Source organism: Astatotilapia calliptera, chromosome 6 (genome assembly GCF_900246225.1).
Source record: "Astatotilapia calliptera chromosome 6, fAstCal1.2, whole genome shotgun sequence".
NCBI lineage: Eukaryota > Metazoa > Chordata > Actinopteri > Cichliformes > Cichlidae > Astatotilapia > Astatotilapia calliptera.
Genome location: NC_039307.1, coordinates 39,347,770 through 39,368,988, shown reverse-complemented (window position 1 = coordinate 39,368,988; position 21,219 = coordinate 39,347,770). Strand labels below are relative to the sequence as shown.

Below are 21,219 nucleotides of genomic sequence, written 5' to 3'. Positions count from 1 at the left end.
TGTCTAATCATAGCTGGGTAGAAAGGTACAAAGCTCTTACTGAGATCTGATACAACAACCTGAACTTATAAAAGTTTGTTTTCTTAGAAGTTACCTATAGCAATAGTTTTCTTGTTAACTTTGATTTTATATAATTTGTATGTTTGTATGAGCCTGTCTACAAACTACAAGACTGATGAAGGTACACTGACACAAATGTAAAAAATTATAGAGGGCTATTCATATAAGTAGCAGGTCTGTTTTTATTGTGAGACTTCACTGCCAGCACTTTGCATGATTTAGAGCTGAAAACAAAAAAGTCATTAATCACGTAAAACTGTCCCTCAGCATAACCCCAAACAGATATAATTTATGTGAACAAACACAGAAAGTTCACATTAGAAAAAACTGTGTGTGTGTGTGTCTTTTTCCTTGAGCGAAGCTGATTATGACAATATCCGTGTGATTGTCACAGTGTTTAAAAATGTACTGTAATTCTTCATAAGCAATAATTTTGCCTTGATTTCCAACAGCTGGTGTGTGCACGTATGTGTGCAGAAATTGTTTCGGTAGTCAATCAAGTGTTTAGATATGCCTTAGACTCACTTTCCATGTCCACTGCTACAGAAAGAGATGAAGTAAAGCCACAGTTTAAGCAAAATTACAACAGCTGGGTTTTCTTTTGTCTTCACTTTTTAGACCAACACTGCGAAGCTTACCAACTGATAATCCAGGCAAGAGAAATGCTATTTTTAATATTTTTAGAGCCTTGAAGAACCTAAATGCTAACTCTGTGAAAGAACTATCACAGCAGTGAACATGGCACAGTCAACTTGAACAGATGTGAGAAATTTCCGTTATTTGTTAGCTGAATAAGACAAAACACAGCCTGAACTCTCTTGGGTAAGCTATCTTGTGATTTCTTTAAGTAGTCTTCAGGAATAGCTCTCCAGACTTCTTGAAGGATATTACAAAGCTCTTCTTTGGATGTTGGCTGCCTTTTGTTCTGTTCTCTGTCAAGATGATGCTACACCGCTTCAGCAATATTGAGGTCACAACTCTGGGGAGGCCTATGTATGACTGACATTGGGCTCCATTGGGTGTTCCTCTACTCAGGTATGCTTTTGGCAGTGTGTTTGGGATCGCTGCCATGCTGAAAAATTAAACTGTTACCAATTAAATGCTTTCCACGTGGTATTGTATGAGAGACCAAAAATCTGACTGGACTAATATTCATACTTCCATTAGTTTAGACAAGTTGCCAACACCACTGGCTGAAAGACTGTCCCAAACGGTAACACTCACTGTTGTACATCTGTTTGGAGCTCCTGCGTACATATCGACAACAACTTGAATCGAAAACGTAAAATTTTCATTCATCACTCTAAGACCTCTGACAACTGATTTAATGGTATGTGTAATTTGGCACACCTAAGCCTTTTGTGTTTCTTTTCCTTAAGAATGACATCTCGATCACCCTTTGTTAAGAAATATATTCTTAAACACTTCTTCAGTAGAGAATCAGAGAAGAGAAACACACAGAACTTCTTGCTAGCAAGGGCAGCCTCCAGACTGAGACTCGCACTGAGAAACTGCCCCGGTCTTTATTTATACTTCAGTGGGTGCTTGTGTGTGTATGTGTGTGTGTGTGTGTGTGTGTGTGTGTGTGTGTGTGTGTGTGTGTGTGTGTGGTGCTGCTGATCAAAGGGTCATATAACATGAAAGCACAAAAGGTACGTCCTTGGTCAGGAAGAGGGTAGTCTCCCCCTCACCCTAGATGGTTCACCCTAGATAACACAGTGAAGAAGTCCAGCAGTTCATCTAAACAAAAGGCACTTAGACTAAAACAGACATAGCTACGTTAAAACAATAAAACAATAAAACAAGGTACGACCTCTTCCCATGCTCCCAGGATGTAGGTGTGCATTCCTGGAATGCACACCAAGCCTTTGCAGCCTGCTAGAGATCACACATCCTGTCACTACACAATTGATTATACGCCTCTAAGCATACATGGTTAAATATTTCCTAATACAAATAACTGCATGCAGTATTCTACCATATTCGAACTTATATCACTGAAAGATTATACTGACTAATAAGTACAATTTTCCATTGACACCCTTCTACATTAGATGGCTTGGTGATGGGCCAGCTGCATTTCTCAGGTCCTGAATCAGGTCTTCTCTGGTTATTTTCCTATTTCCTATAGTAATGGTGAATGTACTAGTTCTTACATAGAGCTTTTTTACTCTACTAGAGTGCTGAAAGCACTTTGTGCAACTTATCACATTCACCCATTGATAGAATAATTTCTATGGTTTCTCTATGTACAGTAAGTGCTTTTTATCTAACATTCACACACATTCATGCTGCGACGGATCGATCAGAGAACAACTTGGGAATCACTCTGTTTGCACATGCTATTTTATCTTTGCCATTTTTATAGCTAAAAATAGAAAAAAATATATGTTTTTGTGACAACGTATTTGTAATAATATGCCTTTAAAACGAATTCTGTGGTAAGCTGTGTCTTGTTTTTAGCTACAAAACGGGTTTTTTCCCTGAGTTGGGTGACTTTTTTATGTTCCAATGCCAGTTTGAAGTGGTTTAATAAACAAACAAACAACAAAAAACCCCATCCCTCTGTACATGATCTGTTTTCATTCATTTTCAAAGAAAACTTTGAAAGAACTTTTTAAAGCTTTCAGAACTATTGTACTATTGTACAGCACTTTGGTCAACGCTCCTGTTGTAATTAAATGTGCTATATAAATAATTAAACTATTAAACGATTGTTCAAGACCACTTTAAGAAATTCCATGAAAGTCTGGCTCCTGGGATGCAAAATATACAGAAAATGAAGGGTGGCCTGAGACTTTTGCATGGTAGCATAGGTAAGAGAAAGCCTCTCTTTTGAGCTCACAGCAAAGTAAAAATCCATCCACATTTTACATAAAATTAGACCACGCCTCTACTTGATGAGGCTCTCAGATTTTTCACATGGCTTTATTATTAGCTTTGTACATGAGCAGACTGAGCTTTTAAAAAGTGATTGTATACAGTAGACTATGTACCACAGACCATAATGACACTTGTTTCTGCCAACCAGTGCCGTATATCACTGAATTAACGCTGACATGTACAGTGGTTTGCAAAAGTATTCGGCCCCCTTGAACTTTCCCACATTTTGTCACATTACAGCCACAAACATGAATCAGTTTTATTGGACTTCCACGTGAAAGACCAACACAAAGTGGTGCACACGTGAGAAGTGGAACAAAAATCATTCATGATTCCAAACATGTTTTACAAATAAATAACTGCAAAGTGGGGTGTGCGTAATTATTCAGCCCCCTGAGTCAATACTTTGTAGAACCAGCTTTTGCTGCAGTTCCAGCTGCCAGTCTTTTAGGGTCTGTCTCTACCAGCTTTGCACAGCTACAGCCTGAAATCTTTGCACATTCTTCTTTGAAACAGCTCCAGCTCAGTCAGATTAGATGGACAGCGTTTGTGAACAGCAGTTTTCAGATCTTGCCACAGATTCTCGATTGGATTTAGATCTGGACTTTGACTGGGCCGTTCTAACACATGGATATGTTTTGTTTTAAACCATCCCATTGTTGCCCTGGCTTTATGTTCAGGGTCGTTGTCCTGCTGGAAGGTGAACCTCCGCCCCAGTCTCAAGTCTTTTGCAGACTCCAAGAGGTTTTCTTCCAAGATTGCCCTGTATTTGGCTCCATCCATCTTCCCATTAACTCTGACCAGCTTCCCTGTCCCTGCTGAAGAGAAGCCCCCCCAGAGCATGATGCTGCCACCACCATATCTGACAGTGGGGATGGTGTGTTCAGAGTGATGTGCAGTGTTAGTTTTCCACACATAGCGTTTTGCATTTTGGTCTCATCTGACCAGAGCAGCTTCTTCCACATGTTTGCTGTGTCCCCACATGGTTTATGGCAAACTGCAAACGGGACTTCTTCTGGTTTTCTGTTAACAATGGCTTTCTTCTTGCCACTCTTCCATAAAGGCCAACTTTGTGCAGTGCACGACTAATAGTTGTCCTATGGACAGATTCCCCCACCTGAGCTGTAGATCTCTGCAGCTGGTCCAGAGTCACCATGGGCCTCTTGGCTGCATTTCTGATCAGCGCTCTCCTTGTTCGGCCTGTGAGTTTAGGTGGACGGCCTTGTCTTGGTAGGTTTACAGTTGTGCCATACTCCTTCCATTTCTGAATGATGGCTTGAACAGTGCTCCGTGGGATGTTCAAGGCTTGGGAAATCTTTTTGTAGCCTAAGCCTGCTTTAAATTTCTCAGTAACTTTATCCCTGACCTGTCTGGTGTGTTCTTTGGACTTCATGGTGTTGTTGCTCCCAATATTCTCTTAGACAACCTCTGAGGCCGTCACAGAGCAGCTGTATTTGTACTGACATTAGATCACACACAGGTGCACTCTATTTAGTCATTAGCACTCATCAGGCAACGTCTATGGGCAACTGACTGCACTCAGACCAAAGGGGCTGAATAATTACGCACACCCCACTTTGCAGTTATTTATTTGTAACAAATGTTTGGAGTCATGATTTTCATTCCACTTCTCACGTGTGCACCACTTTGTGTTGGTCTTTCACCTGGAATTCCAATAAAACTGATTTGTTTGTGGCTGTAATGTGACAAAATGTGGAAAAGTTCAAGGGGGCCGAATACTTTTGCAAGCCACTGTATTTGTACAAAGAATTACTTTTAATTTAACTTTTAATTAACATTTAAGATCAGGTCTGAGCTGCTCCTGTGCTAGCTTATACATACTTCTTTATCCAGTTACAGAGCAGCAGATTATGATATGCCAACTTTATATAGTATTCTTTACAATATACAGTAAAGAACATTCAGGGAACTGTTGTGACTTGACGCTATATAAATAAATTGAATTGAATTAAATTGTCTTAATGTCATTATTTCTCCAAATATTTACTGTGATTTCATTCTAATTCTTGCTTTTGAGCTTCTTGTTTTGTTATGACTCCTTCAGCCAGAACAAAGCACATCATCTCTCCCTGGCAGCTAGTTATCTGCCTTACGTACCACAGGGGAGGACAGCTACACTGATTACTTTATTATAACAACATTTCCATGTCGTCAAACCAGCTGACATCCACTCAACATCTGCATAAAGAGAGGTGACTGTGTGATGGCGTTAAACCAACAGCTACAGATGACCTCACATGACCTCATAATGTTGTTATGGTAACGTCAGACTTAAGACAGCTCTCTATTTCATTATTTATAAGGTCTCATTCACTGACTCGCTGTGTGAAAGTGTGTCTGTAAGCGTTTGTTTCTCAAAATGATAACAAGTATGTGGATACACACGGCCATTTAAATAACTGAAACCAGCCTTCGATTTTCCTCTTCTTCTCCTTTTGATCTCTCTTTTCTTCCTATGTGTCCAATGATATGCAGGAGTTTTACCTCCACTAAGTTTGGACACTCAGGACTCTTTCCAGCTCTTCTTCCATTTTCATATTTTGGGGAGGATAAGACAGTGATACTCTGGTTAGCACTGTTGCTGATAACATTCCACTCATCCAGCTGCTGTCCTGTTCGGCTGCTAGTTTGTTCTTCACACCACTTCCACCTTCTTACACTGACATTGAGTTTGATTGCTCTAGTCCAATCCTCTTCATGCCTTGAACCCAATCACCCTTCGCTCTGCGTACGTAAAAATCTCACTGCTATTCTGTCGTTCTGCCTTTCAGATTCTCATTCATTCAACCGACTTTTCCCAATCTCCAACTCATCCTGGCCACTCAGAGCTCCATCCAAGCCTCTCTCTTCATCTTCACCACCACCAACGCCAAACAGGTTAACTGAGCTGAACAAGTCATGTTGAGTTTTTCAAAAAATCTCCCCTTATTGAGATAACATCATGGTGACATTGGTCAGTCTAATTTCAAATTATTTCCCCTCAATCAGTGAGAAGTGCTTGCAACAAATAGCCACTTAAATCTGACTTTACCTCCTTAGCAGTTAGTAAGTAGTTAAATCACAGATGGTTATGGTCCCTGATGGAGTCTTAATATTTTTTTATGAAGTCGCCATCATTGTTTTTATCGTCTCTCAACGATGGAATGTGATAGTCTGGAGCCTCAACCATATTTGTCCTCAGTAAAAAAAAACAAAATCAATATGAGACCAGTGTGTCATCATACTGCGAGTATTTACTGCTGTATCAACATAACTGAACATAATCTAGGCAAAAGCACCAATCCCCCAATGAACTATACAGTGATTAAACTCATGCTGAAAAATTATGCTCAGTTGCAAAATAGGAAAAAGAACAAGAAATATTTTGCCTTCAAGGAACTCTGTGTGGTTATGTGTGTAACTGTTATGGCTAAAACAGCAGCCAGTGAAGGCAGCATCTCTCTAGATTCTGAGAAAGTTGATGATTTGCTGATGCAACTAGATCTGCTCCTCTGGTGTGCATTCCATATTTGTAAGTGAAAATAAGAGAGAGGGGATAAAGTGGGATGCGTTTGTGTCCTCTGTGTGTGTGTGTGTGTGTGTGTGTGTTTGTGTGGGTCTGCAGGGTATGATCACAGATAATCTTTCCCAGTGTCCGCACACTGGCTCTATCAAACACACTCACAGTCTATGTGTATATGGCCAGATGCTGAAACCAGATGCTTTCCTTCAGACTGCAGGCGCCTAAGATAGTGACAGAGAGCGGACATAAGCAAGGTTATCGCACATAGTTTCACTAATACACAAACATGCACAGTATATAATATCACAGGTAGACACCCAGGTGATATTTGGTCCTCAGTGATATATCACTGCTTTAATAGAAAAAAGCACTATTGACCTGATGTGCTTTTCAGGCATTTAAAGTTGAAGAGAAATTTGAGGTTCAACTACAGACTGGTGAAAAAGCAAATCCTCAGTTACATATAAATAGTTAACAAGATAAATTGCATCAGATTAAAACATACCATTTGTGCGAGCTGTCTGTACGCTGCATGCATGTCTACACCTTTCATTTCCTTTGTATTATTGTACAGTCTGTGCCTTATAATTTAAAGCCACTTGAGGCAACTGCTGTTGTGATTTGGTGCAATATAACTAAAACGGACTTGGACTGAATTAAATTCTGTACTGTGAAGAATTGTAAAATATTATTACTTCTGTATTTAAAAAAAATATCTACTGTGTTATCAACAAATTATTTATTATTAGCTGACATTTACAAGGGAAATGAAACAACACAACACCTGTGACAATACCTTTAAACATAAAACTGTGAAAACTGCTCAGAAAATATTAAACGTAAAAATACTTTTTCTGCACCAAAATACCTTGTTAGTGTTAAATTGATTGATAGTTATTGCTTTGTATGTTTAAGGTTAAGGTCATTTTGCATACTTTTAACTTGAAAAATATTATGTTTATTGTCCAGTATTTAGCAATTCTGATTCCATTATCAATATCACTTATCGATTCTGACCGGATTCTCATTGGCTCAGCTTTGAGTCAACACCATCACTAAGCAGGATATCACCGCTACTCTCCTCTGACACTTGCCCTACAATCAGCTGATTGTAGGGCAAGTGCAAGGGAACCGATGAGCAGGACTGATAGACAAGCATACTAAAGAGTCGAAGGAACTGGAATACTGGGAACCAGTTACCGAATCCCATCCCTAATGTCCAGCATTATATTCTATAATTCATATGTTTGCATTAGCTGTCCTGTGTGGATCATGAAGTATATTAAAATATCGTAATAACCCCCAGCTGAATTCAAAGGCTTGAGCACTGTGTGACATGGTTAACTGTTGATGTCTACAGGGTGGACTGTTGGCAAAGAGACTGAATTCAGTGAAACATGTGAGTTCTCAGACATGTTAATTTGAACATGGTAGCTGAGTCTGCACCTTGTCAACTTGCCTGTTTTATTAGATAGGAGCTGCTGTCTCTTCGCCATCATCAGAGCTTTTCCACACATGTTGGCCAAACTAGCTAGCAAGAGGAAAGTCGTCCTTTATGATGGGAAATCACTGAAGCTCGTTTACTTACTAAAGCTGTGTCTTTACACAGTGCCCAAGTTGTAACAGATCTCAGACCAGTGAAAGCAGAACCAACTGCAGCCTGCCTTGTTTGTTAGTCTCCCATTAGCTACAGTTTCCTATGTGTACGAAATAAGTGGAGCTGTCAGTGACAATAGCTGACTCAGCCACAGGATGACTGCAAACAGGTGAGGAGCTTTATGAAAGTGCTGTCTGACATGAAAAGATGGAGTTTGCTTTACTATGGTGCGTTTTAATTTATGCCTGTTTTTAGATTTGCTTGATCTGACAGAATGCCACTCTTATATAGTAACTGCTGTAAGCCACTAAAAGAAACTGAGAATAAAACTAATGAAATCAAGTTAACCAAAACAACCGCAGCCAAAGATACATTATTAAGTAAAATCAAATGAAAAAATCACAGTAGTTAATGCCTCAGGACTGTGGTCACATGGTCGGCTCAAGAAAGCTAACAGAATCATGTCTTCTTGGAAAAACGTGGGTCCAGTAATAATAATTCTGATGTAACTTTTTGCATAGGACTTGTAACAACAGCTCAATAGTAATCACAATACAACTTAGTGACTTTAGCCTGCACAAAGATAAACATAGCAGACTGAATAATTTTGCTATAAACAAACTCTGTGATAAAACTGGACTAAATTAACTTGTATCATTAATACTAACATGAAATAGCTCTTCAAGGCAGAAATCATTTAGAAAGTATTCTAGGAGATGAACAGTATTTCCTGCAGGCTAGCACACAGCTAGTTTCCTATTTTCATCAACAACAGGAACACTGGCCACTCCTAAAATGTTTTCTGTCTCTCTGATAGGTTTAGATTGGCTTTTCGATATCTTCAACATCTCTTTGGAGCTACCAAAAGCAAGTTCAGCACTTGGAAACAATTCCAGACATTTTAACTTATTATGAAATAATGGATCATTTGTCCAGTTAGTTTGAGGCTCTAAAGATGAGGTTCAAACACTTGTTACTATACAACCACCATGCTTCCCACTGGTGACGTCGGTACAAATATTTGTACTTTGTGCTCATTACATTTTCAAAATGGGTTTGTTACGTTTGGTTTAAGGCATTGGAGGGGAGTTATTTTTTCACATCCCTGTGGGCCATTGAACTGATTTGAGCCTAAACAGTCATGCATAACAGGCAATCCTATTTGTGTATTAATCACAGGGGGATGTTGCATAAAACCTGTGTGCAATAGTCAGGGGTTACATTGTGCCATTGTTTTGTTTTGCCTTGTTTTTGGCACAACACAGTATTTCAGCATCTAGCTAGCCATACAGAAGACGAGCGAGTATAAAGGGAGTGATGTTTTTTAAGTTAAAGCTAATTTCAAATGCAACATTTCTATCAGTTACACACCAGCAAACACAAACTGTTTGTGTGCGGTTTGTCTCACAGTGTGCTGCAGCTAAAGGTCCAGCTGCTGTATTTCACAGGGAGAGAAAAGAAAGAGAGCTAACTTCACTCAGAGATGGAGAAAGATAAGAAGACAGGACAGGAGAGGAAGAAGGGACGTTAGATTTAAAGTTAAGGACTGCTCAGTGGTGTTTGATAAACTGGAAATTTTAAGCTTACATGCAAGTCCTATTATTAATAAAACTGATACAACTCCTGCTGTCAGACCTGCAGTTGTCAGGATTGTGATATGCTCCTCTGTCTCATAGTTAGGGATGGGTACTGGTATCGGCTCTGATATAAACGGTAGTAACCAGACCGAAAAGCAGCGCACATTTCGGTGCTTTATTTTGGTGCTTTTTTTTTCCTGAGATGTCACACACTTTGGATTCTAGCCAATCATTTTACGTTTCCGAGGATAGTAGGCCGGCCCAGGTACATACGTTCTTTTAGAGCAGAGCTACAGATTAAAAATGCCCAAGGCGAAGCGGTCAAAGTCTGGCTGTACTTCACAGCAAAAGATGCAAACTCAGCAGCCTGCAACAAGTGCTTTAAGCTGATACTGTGCAAAGGAGGTAACTCCTCAAATCTGATGAAACACCTGAGTGATACCATATATGCCCTATAGCTGCAGAAAAGACTAACATTGTTATCTTTTTACAAAAAACAGCTAAACATGAGAGGTTTTTGGACAAAGTTTGTGTTTTCCATTCTTTAAGCACCGGTTCCAGCCAAAGGAGGTATGCTGTATCAACAGAAAAGGCTAACTTGGTTATCATTTTGGAGAAAAAAAGAGACTTCTAAAAATAAAAACATAAGAGGTTTTTAGACAAAGATTGTGTTCTCCATTCTTTAAGTACGGTGGCCCCTAGAGACAAAGCACGTACAAACTCCAAAACACATGCAAACTCCAAAACACTTGCAAACTCCAAAACACTTGCAAAATCCAAAACACTTGCAAAATCCAAAACACTTGCAAACTCCAAAACACTTGCAAACTCCAAAACACTTGCAAACTCCAAAACACTTGCAAACTCCAAAACACTTGCAAAATCCAAAACACTTGCAAAATCCAAAACACTTGCAAACTCCAAAACACTTGCAAACTCCAAAACACATGCAAACTCCAAAACACTTGCAAAATCCAAACCACTTGCAAACTCCAAAACACTTGCAAACTCCAAAACACTTGCAAAATCCAAAACACTTGCAAAATCCAAAACACTTGCAAACTCCAAAACACTTGCAAACTCCAAAACACTTGCAAACTCCAAAACACTTGCAAACTCCAAAACACTTGCAAAATCCAAAACACTTGCAAACTCCAAAACACTTGCAAACTCCAAAACACTTGCAAACTTCAAAAAACATGCAAATTCCAAAACACAACGGAAGTGCTCCAGGACGCTAGGGGCAGTGTTGAGCTCGATTTGCAAAATAAACGGCAAGTTTGTCTGTATGGGACGGTCTAGTCTCCGTCGCGCTTCCCAGGTTGCCTAGCAACCATGATACTAACCGCTGGAAACGTGTCATACAACTTGGTTTGACAGAACTGAAGGAGAATATATTTTGTTAATTTGTTTGTTTGTTTCTACAAGAGCTTTGTGTGATTTGATAAGTATCTGAGGCTAAGACCACAGGACTGTAAAACATGATTTTTGGGCTTCATTTCTGTACTGAACAGTCATTTAAGATTAGTTAGTAAATAACAATTAGCTGATGTTGTTCATGAGACTAAAGTCATATCACTTTGGTAATGTAAATATAATGTGGCCAATATTATAGTTATTATATTAATCATTATTAGCTATTACAGCAGTGAACATGAACTCTGTGTCAGCCTCAGTACAGATTCAAGTTGCAGTTATTTATATGTCTTATCACCTTAAATCTTCACTCAAAGACAAGTGTCTTTGACAGTGTATATATAGGTGTATCATATATAAGAGACAAATGTTGTTCCTTCAGTATGTTGGCATTACTAAATTTGGCTCATTGCTTACATATATTTATAAAAAGAAAATGTACGAGCTGTGATAACTGTGTCTGATAGAATGAAGAGTAGACTGATATATGAAATATTCCTTTATTGGGTGAGAAAATCAGACCATGTCATAACTGCTTTAAGTCATACAGAATAGATACCAGAGCCTTAAACAGGCTGACGTCTGCTAAATGGGTCAAACTGGGCAGAAAGTCTACAAACACATAACATCCTTACAGAATATGATGTAACACTATAGATCAACTTACCTCAGAATATATAAAGCATATAAACAGTTACAGCAATATGATGCAACAAACACAGCAGCTACTGATCCAAAATACTCAAAGCTTCATAGAACTGAAACCAACATTTATTTTTAGTTCCATTCTGCTGCTGATACATACTTTAGGTTTCTGAATATTAAACTTGTTGCTGCCTTTCATAGTGTGTAACTTGAAGGCCCTGAGTACTTTTTCCCACACTGGAAACACTGGGATGATAACATTATTTGAACATTACCTAATAAGACTGATTCAGGACAGACAATTAGTGATTCTAAACTTTCCTAGCAGTCCTTCACAAACAGGGAACAGTCTGTCTATTCTCTCCATCTGTCAGCTGCTGCTGGCTCTTCCTCCTCCTCTTCCTCACACACTGCTGAGTTTGTCCTGGTGGATCATCAGGGGTGCAAAGCCTCACAGATGATGTGCAGCAGTGTGTCCCTCAGTCTGTCCTCACTCTGGACACTTGCAGTCGTCACACATGGAAATCAAATGTGTGATAAGCTGCAGGATTCAAACACAAGTGTAACTTATAAACACATGTTCATACTTTTATTCCACAATCAGAGAGAAAGAAACAGAGAGAGAGTGCAGGACAGACAGACAGGTGACAGTCTCAGGTGTACACACTGCTACAAACAGGAGGATTTAGTGTTTGTGTTATTACGAGTGCTAAACAAGAAGAGTTCCAGATGGTGCAGTGGACACACATGTGTGACTGCTGTGATTAAAGCATCTTTCTTTCAGCTTAACGAGTGAACCGTCAGCTCGTTCAAACACACGTTAAAGTCTGTTTGGCTCGACACCACCGAACAGAGGCAGCAATATAACATAGCTAACATTAACAGGGCAGTGAATCCTGCTTGTGCCGTGATGTTCAGGACTGCAAACCGAGCAGCATCACTGACTTTCAGCTTGTTGTGTTTGTGGATATATGACTGACTTTAATTATCCACAAAATCATCAGATTCTCTGTAAGATTAAAGTCAAGTATTGAATGGCGTATATTTTGAAGTAAAGGCTTTAAAACCAAGTTAGTACAAACATCACTAATGTCACATAACTTTCCCGACATGTGGCCAACAGTAATGTTTTAATGTTCTTCATTATAAAAACATTTGGGCATAAATAAGTGACATAATATTCAGTACTTACTTCTGAAAGTTTACTCTTCGGCGGCTCCGCTTCCGCCGTTTTTTTCGGCAAAATTATCCACACCACTGCCGCGCTATGAAATCTGGGATATGTTGGGCCCATCCTTAAAATTCAGGGAAATTAAGGACGCATTTGAGGGCCGCATTTCGAGCAGCCTTTGAATTGGGACAGCCTTCGTCGTGTCGCTGTGCCGTAATCGGCCTTAAAATGTAATTAATTAATTAATCAATTAATTAATCAATTAATTAATTTGCAAGTTCTCCCACTTAGAAATCATGCACATTGCAGGTGCATTCCCTCTGTGAGAGACAGCATTTAAAAAAACAATTCAGGAAATCTCATTGTTTGATTTTTAACAAATGTATTTGTATTGCACTGCTGTGTGCTTTGGGCCACTGTCTTGTTGAAAGACCCAGCCATGACCCATCTTCAATGCTCTGACGGAGGGAAGAAGGTTGTTGCTCAAAATCTCACAATACGTGGCCCCATTCATCTTCTCCTTAATACAGTGCAGTGTCCTGTCCCCTTCGCAGAAAAGCACCCCCAAAGCATGATGTTTCCACCCCCATGCTTCACAGTAGGAATGGTGTCCTTAGTGTTCATCCTTTTTTTTCCTCCAAACACAGCGAGTGAAGTTGAGACAACTGGCAAACTTCCGGCGGGCCTGGACATGTGATGACTTGTGCAGGGGAACCTTCCGTGCAATGTGTGATTTGAGACCATGACGGTGTAGTGTTCTATCAACAGTCACCTTTGAAACTGTGGTCCCAGATCTCTTCATGTAGTTCTGGGCTGATTCCTCACCTTTCTTATTATCAGTGATACCCCACTCGGGGAGATCTTGCACGGAGCCCCAGGGAGACTGGCAGTCGTCTTTAGCCTCTTCCATTTTCTAATAATTGATCTAATAATTGATTTCTAATAGTTGATCTATTTTCACCAAGCTGCTTGGCATTTGCCCCGTAGCCCTTTCCAGCCTTGTGGAGGTCCACAATTTTGTCCCTGGTGTCTTTTGACAGCTCTTTGGTCTTGCCCATCGTAGTAGTTGGAGTCTGACTGACTGTGGGGTGGACAGGTGTCTTTAAAGAGCTCAGACCGGTGCTACTAATTTAGATTAATAAGTGGAGTAGAGGTGGACTTTTTAAAGGCATAGCAACAGGTCTTTGAGAGCCAGAATTCTTGCTGATTGCCAGGTGTTCAAATACTTATGTGCAGCAGTGCAATACAAATAAATTCTTTAAAAATCATACAATGAGATTTCCTGAATTGTTTTTTAAATGCTGTCTGCCACCGTGGGAATGCACCTACAGTGTGAATTTCAGACCCCGCCATGATTTCTAAAAGGGAGAACTTGCAAAATCGCAGGATGTTCAAATACTTATGTTCCTCACTGTGGATATAAATGACATATGTAGTGTTTCCAAACTGTTAAAATGTGTATTGTTTGCTGACGATACCACTCTGTATTGCTCAGGTAAAAACCTAGCACAGCTTCTGACTAGAAAAGGAGTTAAATATATTAAAAACTGGTTTGATATAAATAAGTTATTGTTAAATATAAACAAAACAAAATGTATTCTTTTTAGCACCAGACAAATGAAAGATGTATCTAAAATCAGGGTGAATGGAACTGAAATTGAAAGGGTGAATGAAAATAAATTTCTTGGAGTGATGATTGATAATAAGCTGAGCTGGAAGTCTCATATAAACCATGTAAAAACAAAAATGTCAAAAACCATTGCTATTCTCTACAAAACAAAGCATGAACAAGAAATGATTACACACACTTTATTGTTCGCTGTTGCTTCTGATATGACTTACTGTCTGGAGATATGGGGTAATGCATGTAAAATAAAGACTCTTCCTATTTTCAAGTTACAAAAAAGCTACAAGAATTATAAACCAATCAAACTATATAGAACCAACTAACATTTTGTTTATTAATCTGAATACCCTGAAATTTTATGATTTAGCTGAATATAAAATGGCACAGATAATGTATAAAGCACAAAATAACTTGCTTTGCTGCAGTACTCAGAAGCTGTTTCAAAGTCAGAGAGAGTCAATATGACTTAAGGGGAACAGATTTCTTTAAAAAAAACAAGATAAGGACAAATATAAAGCAGAGATGTGTTTCTGTTAGAGGAGTTAACCTGTGGAATAGTTATGACAGTGATTTAAAAAGGTGGAGTTCATTTTGCTTGTTTAAAAACATGTTTAAAACTAGAGTATTAGAAAAATATATAAATCAAGAATGAAAAGAGCAAAAATAATAATACTGAAACTCTTGGTTGTTTTGCCTTGATTATTGTTATGAAATTTAATTTAATGTAGTTACTTATCTAAGGTGGGAGGTTTTTCGTCTTGTTTTGTTTGTTTGTTTGTTTTACTCTTTTGCTTCGACCCCTGTACACGAGCTGCATGCTAAATGATCTTGTGTTAAAAGGGTTGGCATAATAAGCATGTGCTTCAGCCAATACCTTTTGATTAGCCTTGTCTCGTGCTTTCTTGCTGTGTAGATCTTTATTCTGTATTCATTGAATGCTAATCAAATAAATGAAAAAAAGGATTTGTAGGCTGAACTACTGTAAGCTGTTATTATCAGGATAGTACTTTATCACCCTGTAGAGCACTGAGCACTCTCAGACTATAGGATATTTAAAAGCAATATGGGAGGCAGAGCTCCCAGCTTGGATCTGGGAGAAAGACACCCTTTCTCTTTTGAAGATTATTCTTAAGACTTTCCATTTTGACAAAGCTTATAGTTAGGGCTGATCAGGTGACCCTGATTCCACTGCCTGTCTTTTGGCTTATCTCCCTCCCCTCACTCCTAACTTCTTCCTCCTAGTGTTTTTCCCGCTCGGTTGCAGGGTCTGCATTTCTGCAAAGTCGTCTCCACTTGGGTCGGTCAAGGGCGTCGGTCAGATCGGCTTCGATCTTCTTCACGTCGTCCTTGATTCGGTCCATCCATCTCCGCTTTGGTCTGCCTCTAGGTCGACGTCCTTGGGGGCTGAGCCGCAGTGCTGTTCTCACCACTGAGTTCTCATCGCTCCGTACCACATGTCCGTACCACCGCAGCCTCGCTTCTTGCATCTTATCTGTGATTGGCGCGATTCCCATCCTCTTTCTAACGTCGGTGTTCATGACGTGGTCCCATCGTGTTAGGCCTAGGCACCATCGCAGCATCCGCATTTCCATCGTGTGAAGGGCTTGTTCGTGCTTTGCGGTGGCTGGCCAGCACTCGGATCCATAGAGGGCGACGGGGCGCACTACACTCTTGTAGATCTTTGACTTGAGGTGATTGGGCATTCTTCGGTCACACAGGACGCCGGTGACTTGGCGCCATTTCATCCACGCTGCGTTGATCCTGGCTCGTACATCTAGTAGGATATCGCCGTCATTGCTGATCATCGATCCGAGGTATTTGAAATGAGGTACTTTCGCCAGATCTTCTCCATCGACGCTGATCGTGCCGTCGGTCTGGGGGCCAGCCTCTAAGTATTCGGTCTTGTTGGTGTTGAGCCTCAGGCCGAAGTCAGCTAGGCGAGTCTTCCACTGCTGCGTTTGGTATTGCAGTTCTATTCGCGATTCATCGGCCAGGAAGACATCGTCGGCGTAGAGAAGTGTCCAGGGATGGGGTGACTGGAGATCCGCCGTCGCAGTGTCCATGCAAAGGATGAAGAGCAGCGGGGAGAGTGCCGAGCCTTGGTGGACGCCCACATTGATGTTAAAGGGCGGCGATGTTCCCACTGGGCTTCTGACCACGCTGGTGACTTGTCGGTAGAGGAGCTTTGTCCAGTTGACGTAGGCTTCAGGAACTCCATGTGATCGCAGGGAGTGCCAGATGAGGTCGTGTGGGACACGGTCAAACGCCTTTTCCAAGTCGAGGAAGGCCATGTGGATGGTCTTGGACTTCTCTCGGTGCTTCTCCAAAAGCAGGCGGGCAGCATGGATGGCGTCCGTCGTGCCACGCCCCCTGATGAAGCCACATTGGTTGGGCGTTAAATTGACAATTTCTCGCATCCTGGCGTCGATGATCCGTTCGAAAACCTTCATGGTATGGCTTAGGAGTCGGATCGGGCGGTAGTTGGAGCATTCAGCCACATCGCCTTTCCCTTTCCAGATGGGCACCGTTATGCTGGTTGACCAGGCTGCTGGCCCCTCACTCCTAACTGGCCGAGGAAATTGGCTGGCCCTCCCTGAGCTTGGTTCTGCTGGAGGTTTCTTCCTGATAAAAGGACGTTTTTCCTTCTCACTGTCAACAAAGTGCTCATAGGGGCTTGTCTTATTGTTGGGGTTTCCCTGTGTGATTGAAAGGTTACACCTTACAATACCAAGCAACTTGAGGCAACTGTTGTTGTGATTTGCTGCTAAATAAATAAAAATAAGTTAAATTGACTTTTTAAGTGAATTCAGTATTTAGCTAATCCAACAGTAATTGTACCTGGGCATGGCTGCTGAAATCGAACACAGTTATCCCCAAATGGTGGTTAATCACAGTTCATTCACAATTAAACAGGGGGGTAATTAATTTTTCACATAGGGCCAGGTGCGTTTGGATCGCTTTGTTCTATTATTAAATTAAATCATCATTTAAAAACTGCACTATGTATTTGCTGGAGTTCTCTTTGTTTAAAATTAAAATTAATTTGAGGGTCTGAAACATGTAAGTATGAGAAAAATGCAAAATACTACGAAATCAGGAAGGGGCAAATATTTCGACACAGATATATATTTCAGCTTGTTTTTCACGCCTTCAAAACAAGCTGAAATATAATAATTTTATGTTTATGTTTATGGTTATGTAAAGCTAAGTAAAGCACTGATCACAGTCTTTCCTGGAAGAATGATCAATGGAAGCTAATTTAATTATTTTGTCACTCAGAAACTTCTAAGTAGCTTCTTTCTTTTTACAACCTTTACAAATATACAGTTTGTTACCTCTGTTACACACACTGCACTGCACAGGAAGTGATTCACTTGTTGAACATCGAACTACACTGACCCAGAGGAAAGCTCTGCCTTAGTCATGTAGATAAACATTTCATAACTGTCAACAATATCAATAAACCCCAGCAGAAAAGAACCAGGTCTGCATCGTGAAACTGTGTCTATTGAACTCACCACAGTATACATTACACATCCAATTATGAGCATTTATGGCATGAATACGCTTGAACGTTGCTAATAACTGTGTGGATTGAATAAGGCCTTTAACGGCTTGAAGGGGCCATTGTAGGATTTTGATTCTCTGTAATAAGTGAACATGTAAAATTTGTTGAATGCCATATGCAACAGTAATTTCTGTAATAAAAGTAATTATGTAAATTATCTGTGTTCCGTTTAATGTGCTAAAGAGGACAAAGCACATGAAATGCTGAGAAACCATAAAATATATTTCTCACTCATCCAACCATTGATCAGAGGTATAAAACAGGCAGCTCATTAAATTCAACTCAGCCCAAATAAACTGCAGAAATATTTGCTGTCCAACATAAGTGATACTCAATAACTGAACTGTGTGAGAGCAGCTGCATGCTGTTTACTCCTGTGAATAATGCCTTGTTGTGGGCTGACTGACCCACTGCATTCAGCTGCTTAAGACAGAACTAATTCTATAAATGAACTCAGAATAAGATGAAATGTACTGTCAGTGGCTAACTTTCACTTAAACACCTTTACATTTTGTATCATCACATAACAATGTAACATTGTTACAACAACAACAACAACAAAACAAATCAGTGGAATTAAAAGACTTGAGCAGTGTGTGACCCTTTCACTTATTCAGCATTGATGAAAAACAAAGGTGGGGGTGTTGGCAAAGCAGCTGGTTAAATCTGTTATGTTCAGGCATTCTCATAGTTTTAAAGAAGTGCAGCTTTCAGCAACAACAGCCGACTGTGGCCAAAAGATGACCGTAATGTAAACCGGCGAGGAGCTCCATGACAGCGCTGTCTGAGATGAAAGGTTTGGTATGTTTTAATTTATGTCCAGCTTTAGATTTATTAGAGGCAAGCACTGGCTGCCTTGTTTGTCCTAACAGAGCTCCACTGAAGTTCATGATGGTTAGAAAAAGAAGGAAGAAGCTACGCTGTTTTGAAAGGGTTGGGAGGAAAAGGTAAGGTTGTAAGTAAGCAAGGCTTCGGTTTGAAAAGTTTCAGCTGAAGAAACCGAAAGAACAAAGTTCTTTAGACAAAAGAGACCAAAGTAGAGACAGGAAAGCAAACAGAACATGAGCACAAACACCATGTAACATGTGTCAAGCATGGGGGTGGAGGGTGATCTGTGCTTGTTTTGCAGTCAAAGGACATGAGCACCTTGTAGGCACTGAGCTCACCGTGAACTCATCTGTATGCCAGAGTATTATAGATTCATGTTATCTATTCGATATGTAAGCTAACGAAGGATAGTCCTACAAAAACCTTTTCATATGACTTTCATTTCATGACATTATATGTTTTAATATTGATGCTAATACTAATACTGTTACTATCAGTAGTTTGTCAGTGTTTTACTAGAATTAACAGAAAACTCAGAGGTTAACTGTTGTTGATGTTTTTGACTCTTTGAAGTGCAATGACACATTCTAACCTCTATTCTTCTAACAGCTACATGGGTCTCATATTTTTCTGTAAGACTTACAGTTTGACAGATGAAGAGTGTAACACTCACTTTCTGTCTTTCTGTCACACACACAAGATCACTGGTTCTTTCCAACCCCCTGACCAGCTGGTACAATTTTATCAGGTATGCCAGAGGAAAGTGGATTTCTGTTCTCATACAACTGTCAGCAGAGCAAGAACAGATAATACCAAGATTGTATTGAGATCATTCTCCTCACTCTTAGTGTGTGCTGGATAAAGACAAAGGGCAGCCAGAGAGAAGCCCATGTGTGTTTATCTAAAAAAAATTGCATGTGAAAAATTAATGCGACAAAAAGATAATTAACAATGATCAACACCTAACAAGAGGATTCTTGGCCATTTTTATGGGTCTTTATTGTCGTACAGGAACCAACTCCTGACAGCTAAAGCCACCTGATTGGCTTTTATGTTCCCATGGGGTCAACCGCAGGGTCCCAAGACAGGAAGTGAGGAGAGAGAAAAGTGGATTAGTGGGCAACATTGAAGCTTTAGAAATTCAATCAAAATCTGAAAAGTGCTCTAAGGAAGAACTTAAAGGAAATAGTTTTATGATTCATGCTGTTGTGTCATCAAGAATGAAGAAAAGGCCCCATTCTACCTCAAAACTCCTATTAAGTTTTTATTGATCTCATTTTTCTTGCAGTTCATTCATGCTGACAAGTGGCCTGCAGTAAACATTAGCAGGGAGAGGACGCGATGCTGTACTAACATGAGAAAAAAATGACAATATGGGCAGTATTGAACATGTCGGTGCACCACTGAATGAAAGCATTTTTGTCACTAATTTTCTCAGCCAAACAGCTTTAAAAGTAATCAAACATAAGAATTCTTAATCAATTTCAGGACTCTGGAGCACTGCAAAGAAGATCTGGACAGTTTACAGCATTGTACTGATGACTGTTGTTATAGGGAAACCGAACAAAGAGCCATCTCCCTCCAGCAGCCATGAAGAGTAGCAGTAACTTAAAGCAACATGGTGAATATAGTCTATAAATAAAAAACTGTCGAGCTTTGACACACCCTTGTCCCTGCTAGAAATTCTTGACAAAGAGTCCATGGAGTACAGCTAGCAGAAAAGACAGCTTATCTAGACTCCCCTGAAACTGTCTGAGGACATGGTCTTCAGAAAAGAGTCCATTTTTATAGAAAAACAAACCATCAAGAATCCTTTTATAAACTTCTTATTAGACAAAACACAACTGTCACCCAAAATTCACCCTCACCCGGCAGCCCCTCCTAACTCCAGGACAGGAGCATCAGGCATGTTTTAAAAAGAGGCTGTCCATTGGATTCAATTATATATGATGTATTCTGCAGAAAAAATAGAATTGGGCTGAAATATCAATTGCTTTATTATGTACTCAGGTTGTGTATCATGTTTTTAAAAGTATGGTAATGGGATTAGTTTTTTGGAAAGTAATCAGTAATTAGTTACTAATTACCTTTTTTAAATTCCCCCCACCCACGCCCCCATTGTCGGTCAGCACCACGTCGCCACAGGGCTGCATTCTCAGCCCCCTACTGTATGCCATGTACACCTATGAGTATGCTCCAACCCACCCAACGTCATCATCAAGTATTGGTTGGGTTGCATCTTCTCTTCTCCCTCAACACTGATGACCACACCTCAGGAGAACCATCTGCGAAACTCCTGAAGGTCGCGGATGACACCACCATCA

At 40.0% G+C, this 21,219-nt stretch overlaps 1 protein-coding gene across 11 annotated transcripts in view; it reads right to left on the bottom strand.

Annotated features, from left to right (window-relative positions):
• LOC113024783 (teneurin-3) overlaps nt 1–21,219 on the bottom strand; it is a 439,740-nt gene that overhangs the window by 361,528 nt on the left and 56,993 nt on the right. Inside the window, exon 2 of one of the 11 annotated variants that reach the window (XM_026172108.1) lies at nt 6,629–6,687. The exons of the other annotated variants lie outside the window; for them this stretch is intronic. The gene's annotated coding sequence lies outside the window, so the exon portion shown is untranslated. The remainder of the gene's footprint in view (nt 1–6,628; nt 6,688–21,219) is intronic. 11 annotated transcript variants of the gene reach the window in all.